Source organism: Tamandua tetradactyla, chromosome 18, assembly GCF_023851605.1.
Source record: "Tamandua tetradactyla isolate mTamTet1 chromosome 18, mTamTet1.pri, whole genome shotgun sequence".
In the NCBI taxonomy this organism is placed as follows: Eukaryota; Metazoa; Chordata; class Mammalia; order Pilosa; family Myrmecophagidae; genus Tamandua; species Tamandua tetradactyla.
Window position 1 is genome coordinate 40,223,590 of NC_135344.1, and position 18,666 is coordinate 40,242,255.

Here is an 18,666-nt window from a genome sequence, read left to right on the forward strand (position 1 = left end):
AAGGTTTACTCAGAACAAACTGAATTTAGGTAAGGTTTAGAAGTTGCATATCTTTGAAGACTGGCAGCTAAACAAGTCACAGCCTTTCGTCTTTGTCCTTGAATTTATCTTGTTTTTTTCTCTTACAAACTTTCAAAAAAAGTAGTGATGGTCACTTTACTCAGTTATTGCATTCCCAATTCTGATCCCACTTGTATCCCAAAATTCTACTGAGACTGCTTGCACAAATACTTTCTCTTAACTGCCAAATCAATGAGGACTTTTTCATTAACCTCTCAGACACAGTTATATGATTGATCACTACTTTCCTCTCTAGTCTCTTGACTAATCATGACACTGTGCAGCCTGGTTCTCCGTGGATTTCTCTAATTTGTCTCACTCATAAACACACCTTCTGCTAAAATAATAAATTTGGAACACCAAGTGCTGGAATTCCCCAGGGCTCTGCCTTTCCCCACACCTCCTCACACTCAATCTACACTCTTCCACTGAAGCCAAATAGCCCAGTAGTTACAGGCAGATTCTCTGAGCTTGGGTCTGAGCTTTGCTACTCCTTGGTAGCTGTTTGACTTAGGGTAATTCACTTCTTGATACCAAGCTTCAAGTTACTCATCTATAATATGAGGACTTTATTAGTTCCTATTTCATAGATTTGTTGTGAGTCTAAAATGGGAAAAAGTCCCTTAAAGGACTTTGGATAGTGGCATGCTATAATTGCTGAATTAATTGAAGCTATCACAGCCTCAAACGTCATCATCAATTATTTAACTGTTAAACTGTTGGATCTTAATACTGTATTTTTAGGGCATAGCATTTGTCCATATTTTAGATTTGCATATTCATTTACGAACAGAGCTTTTAACTTGACATCCCACAAGCTCTACAATCTCAATGTGTCAAAAATTAAACTTATTATTTTCTCTTTGATGTTTTCTTTTATTATACTACTCTCATTCTCAGTTGATACATATTTCCTAACTAGAAAACTGGTTTATTCCTGATTCCCTCCTTTCAGTCCTTCCCTCATGCAGTCATGTGGTGCTTTTACTCTTGGAATATATTTCTCATCTTTCTGTTATCTTTCTCTGTCACCAGTATTTTACCCTAGGTCTTTATCATTGTTTTGAATAATATTACAAACTCCTATATGGCTATTATCCCTATAATTCTTCCTCTCAGAGTTATCATACTAAAATGCAAAGTTAACTAGGTCACTGATTGCTTTCTATATTACAGGAGCTATATGACTTAAAACCAGCTCTTTAACACAGATTTACTACATCTGCAGGGACCTAACTACTATCTCCTTTTCCATTCTCATTCCCTAATATGCAACAGCTTTGCACTTTTGCAGTGTCAAAGAAACATTATTCATACCCTTTTTTCTGCTTTCAGTATGCCTCCCCCACTTCCACCCCTGGCTTTTACACAAACACATGCCCAAACATATACTTAAACACAGTGTCTGTTCCCTGCTTAACATTTGGCCCTACCATTTCCGACTTCCAAGCTTTATTAAATGGTACTTCTCTGTCAATTTCTCTACCATTACATCCCCATATTGAATTCTTATATGTCAAGAGGCCTTCTTCCCAAATAGACTGTGAGCTTCTTTACGGCAGGAACCATATATCCATCTTTGTTTCACTAACGCATAGTACCTAGGTGGAACTTCAGGGCTTAACTAAATGTTGATTGATAGAATCATTTAATGAGCAAGTTATTTCAAAGGATTCCTAGTGTCTCTTCAGATGAAATTCTGAATATTTTTTTCTAAAGTGCCAGTTTGATTGCACTTTAAATTCTAATGGCTCTTGACTATGAAACAGTGCTTCCCTAAATTGGGGTTTATGAACCTTTGCTTTCAGGATTTATATTTATCTTCAGGGTTTATAATCTCTCCATGGATTTTTTTTAATTTTGTAAATTCATTAAAATGGCAATCTATTAATTATTGTAAGCATATTCTGGATCATTCTGGATGGTCAGCTTGCAGCCCATACTTCCTCTTGGTTTCAGTGTGTATGTTTACATTTTTATTGTAATGATAAGACATCAAGTATATATTTAGATAGACAGCACTCAATTTTAAATTCAGCTACAATCTCTGGACCTGGTGAAACATTGAAATATCTTTGGGAGATCCACAGAGCCTCAAATTTGAAAAATATTACTATTAATTCAAATCAATTAAAGCACTGTATTCCAAATATGATTTAATAGTCTAAACATAAATGCTACTCTTTAAACAGACCCTCCACATAATTTATTCTATCCTATCTCCATTCTTCAGATTAAGCCATTATCACTGTTTCAAAGAAATACTACTTGTCATTCTTCCTATCTAAATTCAGATTATTTTTCATGTTCTCACTCAGGTACTATCTTCTGTATATAATGCAGTGGGGTGGGGAGGGTTACCTAGTTCTACTCTCTTTGACCCTCTTTTGTTACTATAATTCCTTTATGGCTTGCAAGTGCACCTGTATGATATCTTACATTTTTTTCAAAGCAGAAACTTGGGAGAAGAGGGGTATTATTCATTCAAGTGAATATAGAGGAGAAACCATTTTGATTATTATACAAGTACCAGTACCTGTATAAATTGCTGAAGATGCTTTCCCTGCATCTCGCAAAGTGAATTTATTAACATTAATTCACTCAAGGAAAACATAGAGAAGTAAGAGCAGAAGTAGAAGAATGGCCATGAAAATCACATAAATTACTATGATGTAACTTACTTTGCATTCTTATAAAAGAACATTAGGATAGAACTGGACTCTTGATGAGAAAACTCAGTAAAGTCCAATACCCCTTGATAAAATATATTTGTTAGAAGTATTTTAGGAGGATGGTAGAATTTCAATTTGTTTGTTGATTTGTGGCTAGAGTGACATCTGGTCAGTGAACTAGTCACCTCATTGGGCATAAGAGTTTGATGCTCAATGATTTTAAAATAAATGCTTGAAAGTGTCCATATTGACCTATCATTATTTGAGAACTTCATTGTACAAGTCATTGCATTGTATTAAAATACATCTCATTAACACAGAAGAAAAACTGCTCCAAAATCATATTGCTCCAGTGTTCTTTAAGTGTTTTATGGGGATCTGTCTGGCATCCAGTGATCCCAAGTACTATGCTCTGACTGAAATTGCATCTCTTTATTTAATTCCTGCATTATCCTGGGCAAAATGTTCATAACTTAGTAATAGGATGTAAAAGAGATTTGTCACCTCCAAATAGTACATTACTTAGAGCTACTGCAGTCAGGGGAATAAGCTATTCACCAATAATAAATGCACTTAACTCTCTTCTGAAAAGGCTATGCATTACTCTACTTGAAATTAATGTATAACAAATGTTTTTTTTTATTAGTTTATTATATATTCTGGTATATGACTTTATGGTGTGTTGATATTTCTGGAGTTGGGAAGATGCCGGTATTCCTACAGCCTTGCTCCTTGATGTGCTTTCTTTCAACAGAAGTTAAGATTGGATTCTACCAATTTCTGTTCAGAAATTTGTGACTGCCTTATGAAGGCATTTATTCATTAATTTAATAGACTTTCTTTACTGAGTGAATGTCAAGGATGTCTTGAAATCTTTGTGTCTGCTTCCAGTGGTATCATCACACAAGCATGTATAATCCTAACTAAATCCCTCAGCCTCTCTAGATATTGAATTTTTCATCTGTAAAATAAGTGGTTGAATTTTTAAGATGCTGGAATTCTATAATGAAGAGATGGCACCTGAGTGAGACCTCTCTTCCACATGTAATCCCACAATGTCAAATATGTAGATTCCTAATAGACTTTTCCATCTTCATCCCCAAGGACCACATTTTGTTTTAACATAATGTATCAAGTTGTTTGTATAGTAACAAATTGAAAGAAGTCTCTGATCCTTGATTTTGTGAAAAGGGTTTTAGTCCTCATTAAAGATTTTATATCCTAAACAAAGGAAAATATCCAGTGACCCCAAAGTGAAGTTTAAAGATATCAGATTGGATTCCCAATGTGGATACTAAAAAGTACTCATAAAGCTTCTCCAACAAGCCTTAAAATCAATTTTTAAAAAACACAGTAAAATGAAAGACTTTTATGAAATGTACCAGTGGTTTAGGGTTACCCAGGGACCCTAAATTATTCATTATACAAATGGAAATGTTTTAGGTTGATCTTGTGACTTTGTTTCCTATATATAAACCAGAGTTTGTCCATCTCATTAGTCCTAAAGGTCACCAGTTGTACTGGTTTGAGATGATGTATGTACCCTAAAAAAGCCATTTTTTAATCCTATTCCCATTTTGTAAAGGTAGTCATTTCTTCTAATCCCTATTCAGTGTTGTATGTTTGAGACTTTAATTAGATCATCTCCCTGGAGATATGATTTAATCTAGAGTGGTTGTTAAACTGGATTAGCTGGAGGCATGTCTCCACCCATTTGGGTGGATCTTGATTAGTTTCTGAAGTCTTATAAAAGAGGAAACATTTTGGAGAATGAGAGTGATTCAGAGAGAACAGAACAGAATGACACACCCATGAGAAGCAGAGTCCACCAGCCAGTGACCTTTGGAGATGAAGAAGAAAAATGCCTCCCAGGGAGCTTCATGAAACCGGAAGCCAGGAGAAGAAGCTAGCAGATGATGCCATGTTTGCCATGTGCACTTGCAGATGAGAGAGAAGCTTGGACTGTGTTTGGCATGTGCCCTTCCAGTTAAGAGAGAAACCCTGAACTTCATCAGGCTTCTTGAACCAAGGTATCTTTCCCTGGATGTCTTAGATTGGACATTTCTATAGACTTGTTTTAATTGGGACAATTTCTCAGCCTTAGATCTGTAAACTAGCCCCTTATTAAATTCCCCTTTTGAAAGCCATTCTATTTCTGGTATGTTGCATTCCAGCAGCTAGCAAATTAGACCGCCAGTGAAGTCAAGAAAGTCAATTGATACTGGTCACTGCCCTCATGAGGTTGAAGTTGTACAAAACTAGCTTTGAGTGGCTGTCATGGAACAAAAATTCCAAATACAAATAAGGTTCCTATTATTTTAAACCACCCTCTCCCTAAGGTAGATCACACAATACAGTGATTTGCATCTACTCTTGTTGTTTAAGCTTGTTTCTCTGGTCTTACCCTCTGAGAAAATATACAGTAGCTGCCTGAGTCATCTCTTCATTTTATCCCTAGCTTCAATATGGCCCCAGCTTCTCCCTTTAAAGCAAACTAACCACAACTTTCTAATTAAAAAAAAATCTTAATTATCACATACTCTCTGAGTTATCTACATAGTACTTGAGTAGTATATCTTTGTCTAATCAATGCTTAATCTGCCACTCTGAATCTCTATTTGTGTGCCAGAATTACTTTCTCCTTTTCATGTACCTAGTTAATTCTGCATCACTAACACATTTTTAACCATGTTAGTCATTCCATTCTGTCAGCTAATATGAATACTTATCAAAAGTGTATTAACTTTCCCAGGGTGTGAGGGTAATTCAGTGGTAGAATTCTCGCCTGCCATGTGGGAGACCCGGGTTCCATTCCCAGCCCATGTATTTCCCAAACAAAGAAACCAACAAAAGCAAACAAACAAAAAAATTCAATAAATGGTACTGCAATAAAAGGATACTTACATGGAAAAAGAGTGAAATGTGACCCTGCAATACAACATACAATAAAAAAAAAATGTGTTAACTTTCCTAGGGCTGTTCTAGAGAGCCTACATAGATGAGAGAATTAAGTTAATGATCTTGAGTTTATGGAGCTCACTAGTTCACCAGTTCTCATGGCAACAAAGAATGTCTTATCAAAATCTGTATGGGTATGTAAGCAGTTTGAAAATGCATATTCAATATTATAATCTAATATTTATTTTGAACAAAATGTCAGGATCCATGATTCTTAAAATATGTACCATCATCAAAATGTTTCTAGGCACTGAGATTTATAGAATACAGGATATATAGAGATACATAAAATATACAGATTAGGAAAGAATGCAGCATTTTTGTTTCTAACTGAGACACATCTGGCCATCTTGAGGATTTCTTCTGAGTCTGGAAGCCTTGAAGCACAATGTAGATATTTATTGTCAATTTTCTTGAGGGGATAGTGAGGAGATTTTAAGAATATATCACACAGCAAATGCCTTACTTTTATTTTTCATCCATCCATATTCCAATGTCTACCCAATTAATAATAAAACAGTTCAAACATGTGACCCTCCCTGCAGCATACAGCACACTGACAAAAACATTCAGGTCTTCCATGCTTATTATTTTTCTCTCTTGGAAAAGAGGCCCCTAGTATTTCTTTGAACACATTTACATAAGTGAATCAGAAAATTTTGGACTTTTAAAAAGGGTAATGCAGAATTCTGTTTTGTGAATTATTTCTTATATATGAGTCTAAACAAAAGAGCATAAAGTCATTATTATAAAAAAAAATGAAAAACTGCAAATTGTCTTAGAAACCAGAAAATAAACCATCATAAAATGTTTGAGATAACTGGTTTTGGAATCTGGTAAACCTGAAAACAGATTCTGTCTTGACTATCAGTTATGTGACTCTATGCTAATTACCTTACAATATTTCTGAGCCTCCACATTCTTCATATGTAGTTTGGGAATGGTAATGCCTCGATCAAGGGATTGTTGTAGAAAATAAGTGTGTTGAAAGCACTCGCTATGGGGTGAATAATACTCAACTACTTAATCCTGGGCACATGATCACTGCTGTATTTATTTAAAATATGACCTGCATAGGGGAGCTTTTCTCATATTGGAGTTGCCTGAAAGAGGATTTATATGTGCAGGATGGATCAGGGCAGTCAAACATGTGCAAGATCCTTTTCCTTCATAAAGTGGAGACAATTTGTGAACATTTTGTTTCAGTTCATTTATTTATTTGCTGAATTGCTTTTGTTGGATTGGTCTCCTTGGTGTACTTCATCGTATATATGCCTACATTTTGAGAAAAGTTCTCATGAGAACTCATCCTATCTTCAATGAATTTAATGCCATTAGCATCAGCCAAGTCATTGGATCTAGTTTGTTAGTGATTGCTATACCCCAAATCCTCTGGAATGATATTGAGGCATTGCCACTTCTCTTGAAGTGTACCTTGACCCTACCTCCAGCCACATCGGCACTCAACTGCAAGCAAGATTTTATCTGAGGGATTATTCTGGCATCATTATGGTGATATTTTGGGTCTCAGAATCAAGTGCATTATTAAAAGAGATTATTTCACATATATGGCCAGTACATGTTTCACAAGCATGTCAAGTCCACCCAAAAGGGAAAGAATAGTCTGCTTTACATATGGTATTAGTAAAACTGGGTATCCATATTGAAAAGAATATGGATGCATACAAAAGAAAACCTCAATATGGACTAACAACCTAAATATAAGAACCAGAACTATAAAATCCTAGAAGAAAACACAGGGAAGTATCTTCAAGACTTTGTGTTAGACAATGGTTACTTAAACTTTACACCAAAAATATGAACAGTAAAATTAAAAATATATAAATTGGACTTCATCAAAATTTAAAATTGTTTTACATCAAAAGACTTCATCATGAAAGTAAAAAGTACCTATAGAATGGGAGAAAATATTTGGAAATCACATATCTGATAAAGGTTTAATACCATGCCTATATAAATCATTCCTGTAACTCAATAACAAAAATAAACCCTGTTTAAAATGGGTAACAACTTGAATAGCCATTTCTCCATGAGGATATACAAATGACCAAGAAGCACATGAAGAGATGCTCAACATCATTAGCCATTAGGGAAATACAAATCAAAACAATAATGAGACACCATTTCACACCCAGTAGAATGGTTACTATTAAAAAACAGAAAAGCACAAGTATTAGAGAGGATGCTAAGAAATAGGAACACTAATTTATTATTGGTGGAATCTTTTTTTTTAGGTGCATGGTCCGGGAATCAAACCAGGGTCTCCCACATGGAACGTGGGCATTCTCACCACTGAACTACCTGTGCACCCTTGTTGGTGGGAATTTAAATGGTGCAGCCACTATAGAAAACAGTTTGATGTTCCTTAAAACATTAAGTAGAGAATTACCATATGACATGGTATTCCCACTTCTAGGTATTACCCAAAGGTTTTAAAGCTTGGACACCACGATTTGTACACAAATGTTCAGAGAAACGTTACTCACAATTGTCGAAAGATGTACATAACACATGCCCATCAATAACTAAATGAATAAATAAAATGCGATATATACATACAGTGAAACATTATTCAGCTATAAAAGGGAATGAAGTTCTGATATATTCAGCAATGTGGATGAACAGTGAAGACATCATATTGAGTGAAATAAGGCACAAAAGGACAGATATTGTATGGCCTCATTGATATAATTAGAAAAAGCAAAATCATAGCATCAGAAACTTGAATTAGTTACCAGAGGCCAGTATAGGGGTGTTTGGGTGTTTAATGCTTAATTGATGCATTTCTGTTTCAGATGGTGGACAAGTTTTTGCAATGGATGTTGGTGATGGAACATCACAACATAAATGCAGTTAACAGCACTGAATTATTTATTTGAATGTGGTTTAAAGGGGAAATGTTAGGGTGTATATATATTACTAGGATAAAAATGTTAAAAAAAAATTTGTAGGTGTGGGACACCCATGCATCAGTTTAAGAAGACTTCATCTAAGGGTTGGTACACCATTATGCAAGTTGACTTGTTCAGGCAGGCTGAGAGAATAACAAATAGTTCTGTTTGCTGTCCTATTTCTAACCTAATGATGCTATCCTAGTCGAACTTCTGATTTCGATTTTGTCTGTGATAATTTGTACTAAATCCTGGAATTGCTCAAACTTAAAGTAGTGTCCAACCCCTGCTTTGCACACACATAAAAAGAGAGTAACATAGTGGGTTATGTTGTATGAATCTTGGCTCTGCCACTTGCTATTACTGTGTGCCCCTAGGCAATTTATTTAAAGTTTCTAAAACTCAGTATTGGCATCTTGAAAACATGGGGATAATCATATCCACATCATAGGGTTGTTATGAGGATAAATGAGGCAATGCATATAAAACTCTTGGAAGCAACATTGCATGTTTGCACCTGCTTAATAAATGTTATCAATTACTCATTATTTTAAGAAGATTATCATGACATCCTTCACTGGAGGAAGTCAGAGGGAATTTATGCACCTTCTGAGACCTTCACATTCTGCAAGCTTGCCCAGGGTGTAAGGCTAGAAGGAATGGGGTGCTTTACTAAAGATAACAGAAAATTGGGAGTTAATAGTTCCTGTGGTGCAGGTAAATGGGACCAGTATTAATAATCAACCCAAGATCGCAACATGTTAGACATTGAAAGAGGTTTTTTTAGAGATTGTGACTTTTGATGATACTATGGATACTATGATTTGTTGTGAATGATTTGTGTGTATCTTGCACACTCATGTATATCAACAAAGACGCAAAAATTCCTGAGTATAATTGAGCAGTGTTTCTCAAATGTGGATGTGCATAGGAATCGCCTGAGGTTCTTGTTAAGCTGTGAATCTAATTCAGCAGGCCTGCATTTCTAACAAGCTCCCTGGTAATAATACCAATGCTGTTGTATATGGACCACTATTTGAGTTGCAAGGTAGACTTCACAGCTAGGCCTCTCATATTGGTCACTTGTTTCATTTTTCTGTATATAAATCCAGTAGTAATTTTTGTGTCATATATTCAAGTATTATTTTTATTTAAAATATTAAAAAAAGAAATACTTCAACATTACTACAGAAAAATTTACAACAACCAGATTGCGATTCTAAATCATCTAGTATGGCAATGATGTATTTGACTCCTAAGCCACCACACATTTTATTTTTCTCTCATTTCAATCACCACATTAATTTGGGTATAATAAACTGACCAGATGCCAGGCCCAAAATGAAATCTTCCTGGTACATTTGTGATTAGCTTTGTTTGTTCCTTGTGTATTGATTGCTTCTTCTCACATAAATCCAGAAAGTCCAATGCTGTATTTTGTATTGCCCAGACAGGACTCACCAAAACCCTCCTGTACTGGTTTGAAAAGATTTATGTACCCTAGAAAAGCCATGTATTAATCCTAATCAGCCTTGTGGGAGCAATGGTTTCTTCTAATCCCTATTCAGTACTGTATGTTTGAAACTTTAATTAAATCACCCCCCTGGAGAAGTGACTCAATCAAGAGTTGTTTAAACTGTATTGGGTGGAGACGTGTCTCTGCCCATTCCAGGTGGGCCTTGATTAGTTTACTGGAATCCTATAAAAGAGGAAACATTTTGGAGAAAGGAGAAGATTCTGAGAGAACAGAGAATAACATAGCCACGAGAAGCAGAGAATTCACCAGCCAGCGACCTTTGAAGATGAAGAAGGAAAATGCCTCCTGGGGAGCTTTGTGAAACAGGAAGCCAGGAGAGAAAGCTAGCAGATGATGTGTTCACCATGTGCCTTTCCAGATGAGAGAGAAACCCTGACTGTTTGCCACGTCCCTTCTCACTTGAGAAGCGCTGAACTTCATTGGTCTTCTTGACCCAAGGTATCTTTCACTGGATGCCTTAGATTGAACATTTCTATAGACTTGTTTTAATTGGAACATTTTCTCAGCCTTAGAACTGTAAACTTGCAACTTATTAAATTCCCCTTTTTAAAAGCCACTCTGTTTCTGGTATATTGCATTCAGGCAGCTAGCAAACTAGAATGCTTCCTAAGGAGATTCAGCTTCTGAGCTAATTCTCAATTCTAGGCCAAATGCATTTGCTGCATCTGGCTCTGCTTTAGACAATATATCAATAAGTGTCAATCCTTTGGAGATTAGCTCCATTGTTAGAAAAAGTAATAACATCTGCTGCTCCATGACTGTTTGCTCTTCTTGGGTGGTATGTGGAAAACAGCAGGGTGCTTCCAGTATATATTAAACCCAAACTAAATACCTTTTGCTTTTTACACTAGCTAAATATTGAATGCCAGTTTAATGTGGCACATGCACACACACACACGATAGCCCCACATCAGAAGCAATTCAAAATGATGCATGTTTAATACTCCCATTTCCTTTGCATTGTTGAGAGTGTGTTGAAACATGAGATTCATAAATGCCTAACATTAATAGAAGCTTGCCCTTTTTCAGTGCAAGGTAGTATCAGGAAAATGCATGGGTCTATTTGGAAATGAAATCCTAGAGATGAGGTTGATAGGTTTATGGCACTGGCCCTTGTCTTATTTTCAGTAATTCATTTTATATATAGTGCCTCACATTGGGGAAGTGAAGGGCTAGAGCCCTCTGTGATTTAACTCAAACAATAAGTGAGATTGTGGCATCAAAGAGGACAGAAAATAGGTCGGCTGATTAGAACAATATATTATGGCACAAGAGGAGGCAAAATGCAAAAAATAAACAAACTGGATGCAATAAATATGAGCAAGCATTTCCCTTACTGAATAAATAGGGTAACACAATGTGCTATATCTAGAAATAGCCTCTGCTGACACCCCACAGTTGTGTAACCTGTGGTTGGACTTCCTATCTAACCTTCATAAGAACTAGAGCAAGGCATTTTGTTTGTTTTTGTCAGAATTCAGGCTATGGAAAAGCAAAGCACTGTGAGTAGAATTAAAGCTTATTTAGGGCACTTGAAGTATCAGAGGGCAGGAGTAATGAAACAGGGAGTTTACTTTGTTTGGTGATAAGGTGATTCAAAGATTATAACAGCTCAGTCAAAAGCTATTGTCCCAACCAAAGCTCTGCTGAGGACTGGGGGACACAAGACTGCCAAGTTCCGTACCAATGCTCCGAGCAATTCAGACAAGTTCAGTGCCTAGAATCCATCTTCTGAGTCTCCATGAAGATTGGCTTTTGTTCCCAGGCCTAGGGTTTCAAAACCCCAAATTCTTTATGACCTTCATGGCTTATTTCTTTAATATGTTCAAGGTCTAATAAAATGGCTGTCAAGTGTCAACATCTTGTTTCATAAGTGCCACCACTGACATCATCCCCTATTGGTCATTTCTCAACCTAAAATATGATGGATGATGGAGTTTCCTTTAAACCGCAGCTCCTGTAAGTACATATTTCCCCGGGAGAAAACAGCTCCGGGAAGCTACCCAATAATCTTTTGCAATAAATGTTTATTAGCTTTGATGACAGTGTCAGCAGTCTTGGAAGTATTACTTCTGTGGGTTTTCAAATTTGGTGTGCTGTGGTATCTGGACTTTGTCTTTACCAATAACTTTGAAAAGTTAAACACTTATTTGTACCATTAAATGTATCCATGAGCAAGAAATTCCTGAAAAGCTTAGGATTCTGCATGTGTAATAATAATAATAGACAGTTACTGAGTGGCCACTACATGCGAGCATAGACATGTTGTTTACATGTCCTCATTTAATTCTTACTGCCACCAGATAGAACTGGACTCTGCACACAAACACCACCTCCACGCTCTAAGTCACCCACCCACACACAACATGGAAACCAATGAAATTCAGAGAACAGCTGTGGGCTAGGTCTAAAATAGGTCCAGAATTCACCTTCAGTGGATCCTCATTTTTAGACTGCAATTGCTAACCTGTAACATCAGTTTGCCAACACCTATAGTATCTGTCTAGCCCTGGCTCATTTAATTTGCTTCTCTGCACTCAGACCCGTGTTTATTAAACTCATTGTTTGCCTATTAACTTTTATGTTCCTTTGAACCCAAATTCTTCCCTCTTAGACCAACAACTTACAAAAAAACTTTGAAACTATCCCTACAATACCTTCTTTGTTACTCGACATTATTTGACATGAGTCTTATGGAGTTTCTCTTTGTGCCATATGGTAAATGACATTATTTTCATTAAAAAAAAAAATGGGACACTCTTTTTATCTTTTTTTTAAGGAAGTACTAAATGAGCTGCAAAAAAAAAAAGCTGAAAAGGTAGCATGCAACCTGCTCGTCGTAAATGGGGAAGAGACTAGTAATTTTTTATTCTTCTGTGGAGAACTTAAAGAACATCATAAGCACCATCTTTTGCTTTAGAGGAAGATACACTTGAAGTTGAGAGACTGTACTAATTAATTTGCTTCTACTTCAGCCTCTGATATAGCATTGTCAGACATCCACAATCATAATTTCCATCTTTGTGTGCTTGTGCCATTTCATCATTCTTTTCATCACTAGACATCCATCACTCTCAGAGGATATGGCTCTACATGTGGTCTTCTGGGGAGTACAGAGGGAATTATGCTCCTTGCACTGATTATCTCTGTAAGAATATGTTTTTTTTTTTTTTGAGGTTGTGATTTGCACAAATAATTAAGAAGCTATTTCAGATTTATCAAGCCAATCTTCCATAAATATGGTATGATTTTAATTCATAAAGTATGGCAAATGCAGCATCAGAATCAAGCTGAAGAGCATTTTTTAATAGAAATGTATTAGCCCCAGCTGATAGCACAGGTCTGGAGGGGTACCCATGGATTAATGCATTTAACAGCAACCCAGGTGAATTCAGTGCACAGCTAGACTTGACAGCCCCTGGTGTATCTGAAAGATATCTGCAGACTGAAAGTCACAAATGTCACTATGGGGGCATCTCAGCAGATTCAGGACCTCCTTGACTTTGCAGTTTCAGAAACAAGCATGTAAGAATGTACCACTGAAAAACCTGAATGGCTAATTTACAGTGAGTTACGTGTTTTTTTTTTTGTTTTTTTTTTTTTGGTGATCAGAAAATTCATTTTTTCTATGCCAGAAACCCTTCTATTATTAAGAAACCAAGCAAACAATATGATAGGAAAGAAGACAGGTTTTAGAACATAAGGAAAAAGAGCATAAGAAATTGGAAAGACCTGTGGAAATTTTATCCAGATTATCCTGAATCTTTCTGATGATTAAAATACTCATTTGCCAGATATCATTTCTTTCTCCTCAGTCATTGCTGAATGAACCCTGACATCTATTTACTCTCCAATTAATTTTCTTGAATCCACACAGACACTTTTCTTATTATGCATCTTAAAAAAAAAAAAAAACATGTCACTTGACATGATCCAATTTAGCTCTCTGGATTTACAGGCGAGTCTTCTTTCTGAGATTTAGTAATCTTCCTAATCTTATTAGTAACATATTTATAAATTGCCTCAAGGGGTGAATTTGGATTTCATTCTGAAATTCTCTGAATCCCCAGCTTGGTGTTCTCATTAACCTGTCTACATTCAGACTCTCCATTTACCTATCCTCACCCTACCCCCACCCCCAATAAAGGAGATATTTGTGAACTGATCCAGCAGTACTTTCTAGCCTTGCCATCCCTATAATCCAGACATACATTTTCAGTGGGGCTGTCTGGAATTTAGGGATGGGGACAAAGTAAAGCTAACTTTCACAAAAGTGCTCACTCCACAATTTTTACCCTCCCAGCACAAATATAAAAGCCATAATAGCCAATGCCTTCCAGGAACTCTGCTGTGGGAGCCTCTAAATATCCAAGTGTGATAAAGGGAGTAATAGAAACTGATGGGACAGAGCCCACAGTATATTTGGTTTTCTGTTCTAGGCAAATGCATTTAAACAAGTACTCTGATTTTGTGGTAGATTAAATTGATAGTATGCATTGTCAAATGAATGTAAGATCCAGTGAGGGAATTTGCCCCTCAAGGTGATTCTTCTTATATTCTAGCATAAAACAAGGCTCTTATTGTTTACTCTGCCTAAAATCTAAAGTAAATTGATACTATGCCAATTTATATCACTATTTGATAATGTCCTACCTATTTTCTCCTTACCATCTTTCAAAAAAACCAATGTATTAAATAATAAAATCAGCAAGTATCTATGAAGCAGTAACTATATGTGCAACCCAGATGCTCTGTGATGAGCTGAAGATATCTGCTCCCTACCCCTACCCCTCCAGACAGCCCTGTAAAATAACGATGGTAACAACAATCATTAATTATTCACTTCCTACTATGTGTAAGCCGTTATTTTAGTGTCCTTCTATTATTCTATTTAATCCTCAAAACAACACTATCTCCATTTTATAGGTGAGAAAACTATGGATGCTTAAAGGGAAGTTTTCTATAAAGGCTGTATAGCATGATGATTAAGAGGTAAGGTTCAAACTGCCTGGGATCAAAATAAGGTTATGCATCTTACTGTTTAACCTTGTAACCTTGAATAAATTAGTGCAGACTCCCTGTGCTTCAGGTCCCTTGTTTATAAAATGAGGATAATATCAGGGATTTTGCTACAACCCAATCTGTAATAAGTTTGAAGACATAGAAAGTATTAAATAAATTAGCCCACAAAACTAGTGACGAGTGGCATTGGGGTTCAAAACCCACCACCTTGACTCTGAAGCCTGTTTCCGCTATATGATGTGACTGCAGATAACAGGAGGAAGAGTATTCATCAGGCAGTACTGGATTAAAATCCAGCGCCTCAAAATATGCTGAGGAGGCTTTAGTAAATTATTTGAACTGCTCTGTGTCTCTTTTTATAATCTAAAAGTAATAATACCCACCTAACAATACTAAGAGGTTGACTTGAAAAAACATGCCTGGCGCTAATAGGCAAGACATGAGTGTTATCCAGTTATCACTTCTGGACACCCTATCATAGGCTACTTGGGGGACCTAAGATCTTTATATATATATATATATTAAAAAATGATTGGGGTGCAGAGAATAAATGCTAAAGGTAATTACAGATCACTAGAGACTGGAAGGATCAGGGAGGTTCTCAGGGAAGAAGAAAAATGGAACTGAAAGCTGTAGAGTTTAGATAGAGAGTAAGGATGCAGGCATATAGAGACATGGTGGGGATCAATGACAAAGGTCTAGAAAGGAGCAGCTGAGCAGATAAGGAGACCAGCCTTACCAGAGCTCACAGGTGATATTCCTGTGTGACATCAGATTAGGAAGAATTTTTGAGTGTCAAATCAGGGAGTTTCAAATTGTTCCCTATTTGGAGTTGCTCCTATATGTAATGTGGATTAGGGATTCTTATGTGAGAGGTTACATGATATATTTCATGAAGCATTCAGGGAGTTAGAGATAGAAAATATTTATTATCAGTTTTCAAGTCAGGTTTAGATCATAAAAATTGCCATGCCTATTATAATAGAAACAAATAAATCCACTTAATAAATTATTCCTATAAACAGCTCAAAATGTTCAAATTAAATTTCTCAGATTATTCATTTTTTTGGTAATGATTTCGGTTCAGATCTTTTTCACATATGTAAGTTACCATATGACATGTTAATTAGATGTATAATAAAAGTTAATGCACTAATTAAAGGTTGACATTTTTAGGAAAATAAAGGTCATGAGTTTTATATGTTAGTCATTTTGTAATAGAAAGACAGTGAGCCAAAAGGAGAAATAGTTTAAGGTCAGTCATAAGAGAAGAATATCTGTTGCTCCAGAAGCTATTGTCTGGCAATTCTCGGCCTGAAAAATTTCAGTAGAACCCTAGGTGCCCTATCTCTATATCAGGAGGAGTATGAGCAGACTTGTGATAATTGAAAAAAAATCACACATACAAAGAATGGGAGTGGAAAAACAGTTTAAAGGAAGCACTTGCTTAAAATATAATTAATTTCATCTGGAAAGAGGTGATTGAGGGATAGCCTCAAGATGTTAAACAATTAAAAATTGTACAATTTCTTTGGAATTTATTTCCTATCATGGAAGATAATTATTATACAGCATAACTGTGATGGTTAAATTCATGTGTCAACTTAGCCAGGTGATGGTGCCCAGTGATCTGGTCAAGCAAGAACTGGCCTATATTTTGCTGTGAAGAGATTTTGTGGACTTAAATCATCAGTATGTTGGTTGCATCTATGGCTAATTACATCTGCGATCAGGTAAGGAGCTGTCTTCTGCAATGAGTGACACTTAGTCAAATCACCTGGAGGCTTTGATGGAGCATTCAGAAGAAAGAATCTCTCTCTCTCTCCTTCAGCCAGCCAGTGTCTTCTGGGAAGTTTGTTGAGGACCTTCATTGGAGCTGCCAGCTTGCAGCCTGCCCTACAAATTTTGAACTCTTTCATCCCCACAGTTGTGTGAGGCGCTTTTATAATCTCATATTCACAGTATCAACCATTGGTTCTGTTTCTCTGAAAACTCTAATACAATGACTTACATCCTTTCTAACTGAGCTTATTCAAAGCAACAGAGATATATAGCAAATATCCAAATAATATTTATTTGTTTGTTTATTTAGATTTAGAGTGATGCTTAGCACATAGTTAATGCTGAAATGTTTTCTGTAGTTGAATTTATTGTTTTTTGTTTGTAAATTTATTTACAGTATTTGTTTTAAGTTACCTGAGAGATCATCTCTAGACTCATATGTCTAATATCTTGAAGGATATTTTTCATTATAAACCCACAGGTGCCTTAAACTCAACCTATCCTATGTGGGAATTCACCATCTTTCTCAACCTCTTTTCATTCCTATGTTCCCTCAGCAAAGGGCACCACCACCATCCAGCCAGCATAATAACTCTCATTTCCTACATTCAGTTAGTCTCCAATTCCTGCATGTTCTATTCCTGTTATATTTTTTGTGCTGGTTTGAAAGGATGTATGTTTTACACCCCAGAAAAGCCATGTTTTAATCAAATACCCATTTTATAAAGGCAGAATAATCCCTATTCAATACTGTGTGTTTGAAACTGTAATCAGAGTATCTCCCTGAAGATGTGATTTAGTCAAGAGCAGTTGTTAAGCTCGATTAGGTGACAACATGTTCCCACCCATTTGTGTGGGTCTTGATAAGTTTCCGGAGTCCTATAAAAACAAAACATTTTGGAGAATGAGCGATTCAGAGACAGCAGAGCAGAATGACATAGCCACGAGAAGCAGAGTCCACCAGCCAGCAAACTTTGGAGATGAAGAAGGTAAATGCCTCCTGGGAAGCGTCATGAAACAGGAAATGAGGAGAAGAAGGTAGCAGATGATGCCATGTTCACCATGTGCCCTTCCAGATGAGAGAGGAACCCTGACCGTGTTCACCATGTACCTTTCCAGATGAAAGAGAAACTGTGACTGTGTTTGCCATGTGCCTTCTCACTTGAGAGAGAAATCCTGAACTTCATTGGCCTTCTTGAACCAAGGTACCTTTCCTTGGATGCCTTTGATTAGACATTTCTATAGACTTATTTTAATTGGGACATTTTCTCAGCCTTAGAACTGTAAACTAGCAACTTATTAAATTCCCCTTTTTAAAAAGTCGTTCTGTTTCTGGTATATTACATTCTGGTAGTTAGCAAACTAGAACATTTGTCAGTTTTCTGTTCGTTCCTTTCTGCCTCAACTTTTGGAGCCTTCCTCATGTTTCACTTAGTTTCTCACAGTAGCTTCTGAACAGGTATACCTGTTCTGATTTCTCCCACTGGATTTTGTTTTCAAAATGTAAATCTGATTGTCACATCCCTCAAAAAATTCCTTAAAGATTTCTCATTGCTTTCAGCATATCCTTGGTGATAGGATCTCAGTTTCTCTCTCCAGCCACCATCTTTCCCTGGGTACCTTACATCTACTCTGATTCCATCTGTTCTGAACTACCAGACATGTCTTATTGTAGCATGTTACCTTTGCCTGTTGATTTAGGACTTCAGAGCATGCTGTTTCC

General features: G+C 36.4%; 1 protein-coding gene across 2 annotated transcripts in view; it reads left to right on the forward strand.

The window, feature by feature from the left end:
* The window catches only part of RIT2 (Ras like without CAAX 2), a 418,989-nt gene that overhangs the window by 55,666 nt on the left and 344,657 nt on the right, over positions 1 to 18,666 (forward strand). The window contains exon 2 of one of the 2 annotated variants that reach the window (XM_077135582.1): positions 15,066 to 15,131. The exons of the other annotated variant lie outside the window; for it this stretch is intronic. The gene's annotated coding sequence lies outside the window, so the exon portion shown is untranslated. The remainder of the gene's footprint in view (positions 1 to 15,065; positions 15,132 to 18,666) is intronic. 2 annotated transcript variants of the gene reach the window in all.